Consider the following 12,066-nt stretch of genomic DNA (forward strand, 5'->3'; position numbering starts at 1 on the left):
TTGTTTAATGACTGCACGATTAACCTAACAACTGCAGTGATTTGTTTAACAACCATGGGGGGAAAGTCATAAAATTGGGCATCAACACCTGCTTTTTAATTGAAATTCTAGTCCCAATTGGGATTGTAAGTAGAGAATTATCTGTATATTGGATTAAGGCTGAATTAGACCGATGACTGTTCCTCAGTGCTGACTTAAAAATGTTCACCAGGCATAAAATATGCTGCACCCCATCAGCCTTGTGGAGGAGGGACGGCTGTCCAAAAGTCAATTGAGGACAGTCACAGTAGCACAACATACTTTTTTCTCTCCCCCAAGATATTGTAAATTTAAAAACAAGTTTTATCCTATCAATCACACGGAAAATAACTTTATTATATATATATCAATAGTTTTTAGTTTACATATATTCTAGTTGTTTTAACATGCAATCTTTTAGTCAATCAATGACCTAATAGATTTTTCAGTTTTAATTTCCTCTAACATTTAGATTTAATGTTTGATATTTATATTCCCAAGATTTTTAATATACTCCCAATTCATCTATCACCATTCCTCACAAAATCTAATATTCAAAATACACATCTTGTCTATTTAACTTCTCATCCTCTATGTCAACAAATTAAGAATACAATATCCTTCCTTTTTGCTAGTTTTTTTTTAAAAAAATAAGTAATCAAAATTTCTTTTTATTTCAGTATTTAATACTTCCTCTCTCCTCTTTGTATCTGCTCTCTTGCTTAAACTAACAACTTTTGTTTTCAATGTTCCATATAGACCTGTTTATTACTTTCATCAATAAGTTTTTAGCTTATCTGCATCCTATTCATCTTTACATGACCTTTATGCACAACTCAATATTCAAATTTAGCTATTAATGACCAAAAAACTTTCTTTATCTCAGTTCATAACAATGTCTTGTGTTCAACATGCACATCTTATCTATTTTAAATATATTCTGTTTTAGATTTTGATAAGATGATTGAAACTCCATTCTTCAGTCTTATTCTAGCTTTTTTCCTTTGCCAAATCGTCTTCCATGTCCTTGTTTTTGGTTCATTAAACCAATCTCCTTGTAACGTCATATATATTAATTGATGTTGGCAAAACCATCCGGTCACCATTTTTTTGAGAGGACTTGTAGATCTAGTGGGTCGTCTCTTTATTCTTCCATATCAACGTAGTTGTTCAGAATTGTTTATCTTCTCATCCAACTGTTCTTCTTCTAGATCCTCTACTTCCTTCTGATTTGTATAGGAAACCTTTTCCTTTTTCCAAGTTGTTGGTATCTTTTCTGGATTTTCAAATGTCAGTATTTGTTGAATAGTTGATTCTTCTGTCATGGTATTTAAATGTTTCATTTTTTCTATTGTATTTTGTATAGATGATTCTTTAGTTGTGGTCAAAGTTTGGGCTTTCATATCTGGGCTGTTTTCTTGTCCCTTTCCATAGCCTCTTAGTTTTTCATTGACTGTGATAAGAGTTTGAATTATTGTTTTCAACATAGAATTTGTTGATCTTCATCCATAAGGAAATTTTGTTCCTGGTCTTCTTCCATATTAGTATTTTAGACTAAAGTCTTTACAATTAGAAAATCCAAAAGAAAGAAAAAGTTTTTTTTCCTGTGTAAGAAACACAAAGCCATGCTGACTCAGGAATTCTGGGAGTTGAAGTCCATGAGTCATAAAAGAGCTGAGGTTGCCTACCCCTGCCCTAGAGAATAACAGATTAAAATACCAAATTTGACCACATGGTGTTTCCTCTACCTTTTAAAATTTCCCTTTGAATCCCAAAGTTATTTTAATCTCTTCAGTTTTTCTTCTTTTTTTTATAAGGAAAAACCCAAATTTTTCAACAGACGTAGATAATGAAAAATTAAAAATTAAAAAGTCTTTCAGTCCACAAGCTTTGAGAAATAAAATTCTAATTGGGATTCAGTTACTCTTTCAATGTTGTTGGTTGCCGCTCTTTCTGGAGGAAAAGCTGAAATCCCCCTTCCCTCACCACAGGGGGGAAAATGCTTAGCAGCTTAAGGAGGTACAGAAAATAATTAGGGTGTAAAAGAGGTAGATCTCACCCAGTCTCTTCTGTGCTGCTTTAAAAGTTACCTGGTGGAAAATGTGACTTCGGCTGTTTGCAGCCTAGGGCCGAGCAGTAATGGCCGGTCCTTTCGTCCACTGGTTTGGAGGGATCGCCAGGTCTAACGGGACAGTTGCAGTTCTCCTGTGATCCAATGAGCGCCCCTCCTTGCTGGTCGCCTTTTCGGGGTGACTTTTGGCGCTTTTCAGGGGCCCCCAGCGATGCGAAACTGGACGGGGGAGAGAGAGCAAGTCTCCCAGCTGTCCATGGCTGCTGCACGGCAAACCGGAAGTCCCCTATATAGTGATCTTCTTTTCACTCTCTTATTGATGTTTCATAGCAAAGTTGTTTGGAAGGAGAAAACAGCCAATCTGACACAGATGTGAAGCATTTTTTATATAATATAGAAGCTAATACAGTGGATGTGTTGCTTCTGCTGGGGTATTGCTACAATAATTTGTACATAATTCCATCTAGAATAGTGGACACTGAAATGATTTTTTCTTCTTAGCTAGACAAGAAGAGGAAAAAAAGAGCATTAGAAAGTGGGTAGAATCTTGAGGATTTATTTCACAGCACCCGAGACCCTGCTGAAGCTGATTATTGCGACTTTTTTTCCTGCAGACTCTGGTACCAATATTTAAGGAGATAAAAATATTTCCTTTATACCAGCTTTCAATAATAGTATCAGTTACTAATGTCTGCAGATGTAATTACCATATGCAATCACACTAAAATGATAACGGGAGAGGGCATAACAAAAATGGAGAACTTAGCCTATGTATCCATTGTTTATATCAGAGGTACATTTGTTTGTGTGGTGTTTTTTTTAATGAAAGCTGAGAAAGCCAGGCAAAATTACTCATGTGCTTGTGACCTCCCGTTTGGACTACTGTAACGCTCTCTACATGGGGCTTCAACATGGGGAAGACCACACGGAGGCTTCAACTGGTGCAGAATGCGGCCGCGCGAGTTGTAATGGGGGTTTCCCGATACTCCCATGTAACACCTCTACTCCGCGAGCTGCATTGGCTTCCGGTTGCCCTCCGGGTGAAATTCAAGGTGCTGGTCATTACCTATAAAGCCCTACATGGCCTGGGTCCGGGTTATTTGAGGGAACACCTGCTGCCGGCATCAAATGCCCTTCACTCAGTGCGCTCCCACAGGGAGGGTCTGCTCAGGGTTCCACCGGTGAGAGATTGCCGGCGGGTGACACCCAGGGATAGGGCCTTCTCAGTGGGAGCGCCTGCCCTCTGGAACCAGCTGCCGGTGGAGCTGAGAACTGCCCCCGACCTCCGATCATTCCGCCGGGGCCTGAAGACCTGGCTCTTTGAGCTCTCGGGCCCAGGCTGAGGAGAAATTTTTAAGTGGGGTTTTAATTGTGTACAGGGTCAATTTAATATTTTTTAATTCGGTTTTAACTTTTGTATGTTGGATTTTTTAATTCCCTGTAAACCGCCCTGAGTCCTCAGGGAAAGGGCGGTATATAAATGCAACTAAATAAAAATACAGGTGGAAACCCTTGAGATGGACTTACTGTCTCCTACTAGTGCCCTTTTATCAGGCTGCTGAGATGATGAGAAACACATTTTGCTCTCTGGGCTACACTCAGAAGCATCATCGGCTGTTCGGTCTTCCAATTTCCTCTTTTTTGCTGGAAAATAAATTGTATTAAGAGAGCTGGAATCTTCCTTCTTCCTGCCAAATGGTAGAATGTCTCGTGGAAACAAAAACAAAATCCAAGAGTACACAGGGGCATGGGATCAATATATCTATATAAGATATATACTGTAATGTACCAAGCCAAAAGGTCTCAAAAGGCTAGAACAGACACGTCAAACTCGCGACGTCACGTGATGTCGTGCGACGTATTGGAGCTTTTTCTCCATTGCCGGCAATGGGGTGGGTGTGGTTTCATCATGACGCGTCTGGTCTGCGGGCCGGCAGTTTGACACCCCTGGGCTAGAGAATTCCTAGAATCCTGGCACTCAGACAAATCCGCAATCAATAGGCACATAGAGACACACAACATCCACATACCATTCAAAAGAGACAGTCAAAAAACCAAAAAGGAAACAAAAAGAGCAAAACACCACCCTGCAAGCAATGAACACCCAGCTGACCAAGATTAACACTCTACCAACAAACAGGAAGTAAATAGCCCAATGAAGAAAGTACCAAGTCAGACAAGCAAGCTAACAGTAAACATCAGCCTAATCAAGGAACTACTCTTTCCACTAACACTGACAAGGTAAGAACCTAGTATATAAGTAGACAGTAATCTCTATTCCCTTCTAGCAATGTAATATATCTAGATCTATATATATTTGTATACGTATGTATGAAATGTTTGTCTATGTCTGTCTGTCTGTCTGTCTGTCTGTCTGTGTCTGTCTGTCTTATCTATCTATCTATCTATCTATCTATCTATCTATCTATCTATCTATCTATCTATCTCCCTTTTTACAACCCAGTAATCCAGGGGTGTCAAACTCAATTTCATTGAGGGCCGCATCAGCATTGCGGTTGCCCTCAGGGGGCCGGGTGGGTATGGCCAGGGTGGGCGTGGCCTACTGGGTGGGTGTGGCTAGAGTGCGTATGGCCTACTGGGTGGGCGTGGCCAGCTCTACATTGTTCGCATCAAGGGTGCCTATGGGGGCCTGGGCAGGAGTGGGACAGATCTGAGGGTCTCTGGGCCAGGGTCAAGGCAGTGGGGGCCGTTCCCTCACTGTTTCCAGGATGGCTTCGCGGGCCACATGAAACCACTTCACGGGCCGGATCCGGCCCCCGGGCCTTGTGTTTGACATGTCTGCAGTAATCCCTTAATTCAGGGTAGAGTCAGGGCGACTGAATGGAGCTGAGCATTTATTGGTCGGATGCCCTTCCTGATGCCATGTGGAGTTTGCATTCTTTCTCTACACTCTCTTCCATCTCTGTCCAATGCAGTTCCTTACCTTCTCCCCCTTCCATTAATCCAGTTACAAATCTAACTATATAGGCATGACTTCCTTTAATTCTGGTTATATCCTTTTCCACACATTGCTGCTCTTCATGCATCTGATAGAGAATGCTATTCTTTGTTTTGATATGTAAATTTGGTTTGCTTGCTAGGGTACCTCTGTGTCTACTCTATAGTACATGCAAACATACATTTTTACTGGCATTCATGGTTTTTATTAAGCTACTCACAAAAACCAAGCCAGCCTGTCCTTCTGATATACAGGTAGTCCTTGACTTACAGCTGTAGTGAAGCCTGCCCACTGTAGTTGTAAGTCATGATGGTTGTAAACCAGGTCACTACATGACCAGACTCATTTTAATATCTTTATGGTGTTATTAAGCAAATGCTCTGGTCATAAGGAAACTGCCACAGTCATTAAGTGACCACTGTGGTCATTAAGCAAATCTATTGTTCACTTGGGAGGTTGTTATTAGTTCCTCCCCAATATAGAACTGTAGTAGAGGGAAAAACTTACCACCACTCTTAGTTTCTTTTCCATAATTTGCTGGAAACTTACAAGGATCTCTCTGTAGTTCAGAAGATAGAGTAGCTACAGAAAAAAATAATCAGTTATGATTTTGCAAAAAAAGTTCTGACATCACAACAATATTAGCTAGGAGACGGGCAGTGCAGTGCTCCTCATCTGAAGGCAAAAATATGCTTTGGAGCACATAAGGGTCACACCTGCAACACCACTTTGCACACATTTCTTCCCCAGGTTATACACCAGCTACAAAAAGTCAATTCCAATCCTGAGAAAAGATGGACTGTGTGTTTTAGTGAGAAACATTAAAACATTTGTAATGTATTGGGCCTTGTTTTACCAAGTGTACCATGTGGGTTTGAATGCTGGAAGGTTGCTTAAGCAAGGAGCTGGCAAATGGCTGCCAGCTCCTCAGACAACCCGTCTCTGGAGCTCCCATTGGCTGCCTATAGGGCGGCAATAGGTTGCTTTAAACCTATTGGCCACCACCTAGAGGCCAGGGTATAAATAGCTGCATTTACAGCCCTGTTTCTCAGTTCAGTTCCTGTTCTCAATGAAAGCATGTTCCTGCCTGAACTCACTTCCCTTGTCTCTTCACTCAAGCAAAGAACCCAGTACACAACAACATTACTGAATTTATATTCTACCTTTGTTATTTTTATAAATAATTCAAGGTGGCTAACATACCTAATACTCTAACTCATATTTTCTCCACAACCCAGTGCAGGAGGCATACTGGCCCAAAGTCAACCAGTCAGCTTTCATACCTAAGGCGGGACTAGAACTCAGTTTCCTGGTTTCTAGCCTGGTGCCCTAACTACTGGACCTTAATAGTCATTATTGGCTGGGTTTTCATGCGTTAAACTACATTGTGGCTTAAAACAATGCATAAACCCAGACAACATTTTCTGCTCCAGTTGAATTGTATTTGTATTGTATTTCTCCAATTGTATTGCTTGAATTGCTGTTATTCACCTTCTCTGTTTCCCATTTTCTGTCTTGCCCTAGCTGCTGTTTTAATGTAGTGCTTCAGGCTGCTTTGAAAGTTCTCATGAGAGGAAGGCAGGACTCACATCTTTCCAAAAATAAATGCTATCTTCAGAAACAGGAACTAGAATATAGCAAAACAAATCAATACTTTTAGAAGCATGAACGTAAGCTTCCTTTCTGTTCCAACTGCATGGAAGGTATCTCTCAATTTAAAAACTTGTTCCTAAATGTATATTTAAATATTATCAGCTAAGCTCGTACCTTTGAATTCCCACAAAGTACGTGTGACAACTTCGTTTTGTCTTGTTTGATAAGCAAGCCATTTTTCCACTTCAGGAAGACCATCTAACTCTTGACATTTCTTTTGCCTAAAATAGGAAGGAAACATTTATATCCAGATCAGGTGGATGATTTTAAGCTGAAAGAGGCCTATATAGACCATTTCTATCATTTTTGCCCTAAAATATATCAGGAAGTCATAAAGTATCAAGGGGTCAACTTGCTGCTTGGTCAAAGATATTATGGAATATTTGGAGAGAGCTGAATGCTAAGTCAGGCCAAAGTACAGATGAGGAGCTGGGTTTTAGGGAAAGTTTAGCAGGCTACACAATTTTTGCCCATGGATTTACGCTCTAGTTTTCATTTAATTTCCCCATCTCAAAATGGTAGCCATCAATGTTGTGCATGCTTGATCACAGGGGCCTTTGTGAACTGTGAAAAGGAGAGTTGTAGACTGCAATCGTTCAGCTGCTTGTGTTAACCATCTCACAACAGAATAAGAGAATATCAGAGTTGGAAGGGACCTTGGAGATCTTCTAGTCCAACCTCCTGCTCAGGCAGGAAACCCTATAACATTTCAGACAAATGATTGACCAGTCTCTTCTTAAAAATTTCCAGTGTTAGAGCATTCACCGGTTCTGGAGGCAGGTTTTTTTTAAAAAAACAATCCCATTTATATCCCGCCCTTCTCCGAAGACTCAGGGTGGCTTACAATGTAAAGCACAAATCAATGTGCTTAGCAATAGCCTTCATTCTATGTATATGCCTGCTTATTAAGGCTTTCACACACACACCCAAGCGGCATTATCACAAAGTCAGCTTATTGCCCCCAACAATCTGGGTCCTCATTTTACCTACCTCGGAAGGATGGAAGGCTGAGTCAACCTTGAGCCTGGTGGGACTCGAACCTGCACTAATTGCAGGCAGCTGGTGTTGCTTAAGGAGGCATTAGCCCACTGCTCCACTGATTAATTGTTCTAATTGTCAGGAAATTTCTCCTTAGTTCTAGGTTGCTTCTCTCCTTGATTAGTTTCAACAACAGGAGAGCAGCTTCTATCTTATTATACTTAAGAAGGAATGGAGCTTTTAAATGAGCTGATGGCACCACTGTTTTCCTCATCACGTTTCATTTTAGTTACTATTTTATGCATGTCTTAGATAATCCAGCACAAATCAGAAGATTTAAAAAGTCACATACCTCACTGATGCAGCCTGCATCTCCTGGGAAAGGAAGATAAGAAGTATTTTAGCATTATGTAATACAGAGTCTACAACAAAATCTCGCCATGTGATTTGGAGCCTCTAGTTCTCTTCCAAGACATTCCATTTTCCCGCAGGACTTGGGTTATTTCTCTTTTAACAGACCTTCAGCACACTGTGGGTTACTGAGCCTGCAAAGTCTCCTTTGAGTTTTTTTTCTCACCTTCCTCTAAGCCAGAGTTTTCAAATTTGACAGATGGATGGACCTCAACTCTTCAATGCTTGCTCGGGGATTATAAAAGTTGAAGCCCACCCACCTTAAAATTGCCAAGGCTGAGAAACACTGCCACTACCTTTTCTGATACTTTTTCTATTATGTGAATGATGCCATTTCAAAGACCAGTGTCTATTTTCATCAGCACACAGCACATTAACTGTCTGGTTTTAGAATAAGTCGTAACAGTGTCAGTCATAATTTTAAAACCACAACCATAAGTCAAAACAATGTGTGAATCCAGCCTTGCCTTAGAAATATGGGAGAGGAAACTGACTTTTTTCTATCATATGAAGATGATGATGATGTTATCTATTTAGTCACGTCTGACTCTTGGCGATTCTACGGGCCAGGTCTCTCTACTTCTTCAGATCTTGTACTACTTCTTTGAGTTGTTCCGGACATATATCACTTTATAAGCCTCTCTCACAGGTATCCCACATGGGAAACAATGACTTTGTTAAACTATTTTTATCTAACTTAGGCTCCCCCAAGTCACCCTCCTGGTCATGCTGCTAGGAATATGCAAAACCCAATAAATCTAGTGGGACCAGTTTGGGAAAGAGAGATCTACCATAAAACAAGGATTGTCTGTTTCTTGGTTCTCTACATTTCAAGAACTATCCTAGAGCTATTCTCCCACCACATCTTTGGTCATTTACCCCAGAAGAAAATAATGTCAACTTTCTAACCTGTAAAAACTCAAGCTCTGGTGTTGGCCATCTTTCTTCTGCCACAGTGATCAGGTTATCCAGGCAAGAAATTTCCTCTGAAATTGTGGCAGTACGAACTTCCCGTTCCTTAACTGCTGTCTGGAGTGACTTCCAACGGTCCAGCAGTATTTGCTTCTGTTCCTCAACAAATTGATAAATCCGCTGAAAGGCCAACGACATTTTCTGCATCTCAGCACTGATTGTATTCTGCAATACATTCCAGCAGGGGAACATGGGTTACTGCTCTGAAAGACAGATTGAGGACAAATTCCCCTCTGCTAGTAGATAAATTGAAGAACCTACCAGGGCTTCTTTGTTCCTCGCTGCATTCATTGCATGAAATTGAAGAAGTTTTTCTCTTTTTTTCTTCAAAGATATTAGTTGGTCCTGGAATTCTTGCTAAATAAAGAACAGTATTTTGACTTAGTATACCTTGTGGCCTCAGATGCCTACAAAAGGAATCTTTTAACAAGCCCCTTACCCTCCCTATGTGGAGCATCTTAATCCAGCTAATTATTCTTGAGCCAAGTCTTCCATTCAGCACCTTTAAGATTAACCCAGTCACTCATGCACTATATCTGCACTCCAGACTTAATCACCCTCAATGTTCAACTTTCAAAAATAATATGGAAACTATAAACTTGTTAAGACATATATCATGACCTTTAACTATGAATAGTCAAGCCTGAAGTTCAGCTCTTGAAATCCATCAGTTTGGATTACCCAATACCTGGGAGATTATTGAAGACCAAAAGCAACTACGGGAAAATTTGGTCTACATTATAGAATCCCCAAGATCATTTGAAGAAACTTTTTCGCAGCAAAAATGATAATAAACCAAAAAAGGGCCTGCTGTAGATCACAAGCACAGGCTTTATTTGCTTGCTTTGGTTTTTTTGAAGATTGTTTACACATAGCATTAAACAGACCCCCCCGCTAATTTTTTAAGTGTCCCATGTGTGAAAAAAACACAGCACAATGTCTTCATCATTGAGTCCCAAGGAGCTCACAGCATCTGGAGCTAAAGTAGATGCCCTGGGTGACAGATGTGGAAGCTGGCCGAGATTGCTGAAGAGCCTGGGCCTTTACTTCAGTCCCAGTTCTGCTGCCGCCTTCAAGAAGTACCACTGTGCAGGGTGACCAAAAGTGCAAGGAAAGATAAGTGGGTGGGGGGAGGGAATTGGTGCATCACTGTGGTCATAAGTGCAGGTGGACTGCCAAGCACCCGAAGTATGATCACATAGGTAAAGGTTCCCCTGCACATGCATGCTAGTCGTTCCCGACTCTAGGGGCCAGAGCTCATCTCCGTTTCAAAGCTGAAGAGCCAGCGCTTGTCCGAGGACGTCTCCATGGTCATGTGGCCGGCATGACTAGATGCCAAAGGCGCACGGAACGCTGTTACCTTCCCACCGGAGTGGTCCCTATTTTTCTACTTGCGTTTTTACCTGCTTTCGAACTGCTAGGTTGGCAGAAGCTGGGACGAGTAACAGGCGCTCACTCTGCTACGCGGCACTCGGGATTCGACCCGCCAAACTGCTGACCATCTGATCGACAAGCTCAGCGTCCTAACCCACTGAGCCACCGCGTCCCTTACATAACCATTACTAATTGCCAACCAAACAGCTTCTATTTTTTTCCCCAATCTGCAGAAAGCCATGAAGCTAGTATACCAAACATGTCAGACAAGAAATGAAGAATGCATGAAAAAGTGGCCTACATTTTAGCTCTCACAGCAAGTAATATGCCACCTAACATTGTGTGATCTTACCTCCACAGGAAACACTGCATGGTCCTTGTGCTCTTTTGATTTGTCACACACCACGCAGATTGCCATTTGATAATTTTTACAGAAAAGTTTCAGTGGTTCCTGGTGCCTCTGGCATATCCTCTCTTTTCTCTTTTCTTTTTCTTTGGTTTTTTCGTCCAGCTTTGGGACAATTCTGGCAATGTTTCCCAGTTCTTGGTTGGGCTTTAGGATTCTTTTCCGGCTGATTGCTCCACACTGAGAACAGTGGAAATACTTTCTGTTAATGGAAACCCAATATTCAGTAATGCAAGCTTGGCAGAAGGTGTGCCCACAGTGTATGGAGACTGGATCATGGAAACTGTCCAAGCAAATGGAGCAGATCAGTTCTTCTTTAAGTCTTCTTATCAATTCCTCTGTGGACATGATGACTGTCTGTGCTAAACACTGTTTCTGTCTGCTGCTGTTGCTAGATATCCCTCTGGGGAAACAGTGCTATGTTCTCACTGCTTTCACTAAAAAAATAAAAGATTCTTTTGTCCTCAAGATTTCCACAAACAAGAACAACATTAACAAAACTTCTGAATTAACCTGACTGCAGAATACATCAGAACTTCACATGGGGAAAAAAAGAGAGAGAAAAGTAGTTAAAAAAGTTAAAATCTGCCATGGACAGTGCAAGCCATGTATTATGGGCTCAAACAACAACCCAAAAAGAAATAATTGAACAGAAATAGCAGGAAGTGCTGGAAAAGGTGTTTCATGTATCAGAAATCACGGTGGGTCCTCCCTATTCTATAAGAGGTTTTGTTGGGGCTGATTGGCAGAACTCCAGATTCCTGGCTAAAGAGGAAATGTGAAAGGATTTAAGCCACTCCTCTAGTAATAACTCCTTTAAGTAAATATTTAGCAAAACTAGAAGCAAATAGACACATCAGAATACTTTCAATATTCTGTTTATGGTTATGCTTCAAGATAAAGTTGGGCAGAGCTTGCTAAAGCTGTGCTTCAACATTTAGTGGCTACAGCACAGCAACTTGGGTCTATTTTAAAACACAGTCTTTTTGTAATTAATTTCTAACTAATCACATTAATAATTTTGTATATTCATGAGGCTTGACTATAAATACACTGCTTTGTGTGTATTTTGCCAATGGAGTATTTGCTTGAATATATCGATGTGCTTGATCTGGCTTTGCAAAGCCTTTATTTATTTATATATTTTTATAAATAACTCAAGGCAGCAAACATACCTTATCACTCTTTCCTCCTATTTTCCCCACAACACTGTGAGGTAGACTG

The sequence above is a fragment of the Vipera ursinii genome (genome assembly GCF_947247035.1).
Source record: "Vipera ursinii genome assembly, chromosome: 2".
Classification (NCBI taxonomy): domain Eukaryota; kingdom Metazoa; phylum Chordata; class Lepidosauria; order Squamata; family Viperidae; genus Vipera; species Vipera ursinii.